This window comes from Anneissia japonica, unplaced genomic scaffold, assembly GCF_011630105.1.
Source record: "Anneissia japonica isolate Jap-2015-1 unplaced genomic scaffold, ASM1163010v1 scaffold288289_len232728_cov185, whole genome shotgun sequence".
Lineage (NCBI taxonomy): Eukaryota > Metazoa > Echinodermata > Crinoidea > Comatulida > Comatulidae > Anneissia > Anneissia japonica.
Genome location: NW_022716753.1, coordinates 230,312 through 230,700, shown reverse-complemented (window position 1 = coordinate 230,700; position 389 = coordinate 230,312).

Genomic DNA, 389 nt, shown 5'->3' with positions numbered 1-389 from the left:
CAAAATCGAGGACCGAATGGAAACCATTGCTGAAAAAGAGGCTTTTATAACACTGAAAGATCATAAAGAAAACTTCCTAAATAAACCAAGCTGCAGACTCATAAACCCATCAAAATCAGAAACCGGACTCATAAGCAAGACCATCCTCCACCGGATAAACCGTGACCTGCTCACAAAAACCCGAATGAACTAATGGAAAAACACCGCTGCTGTAACTGAATGGTTCAAACACATCCCATACAAATCAAGCAGCACATTCATCTCCTTTGACATCGTGGAATTCTACCCATCCATCACAAAAAAATTGTTAACAGATGCGATCCAGTACGCACGAAAGTACACCAGCATCTCCGAACACGAAGCAAATGTCATCATGCACTCCCGAAAAT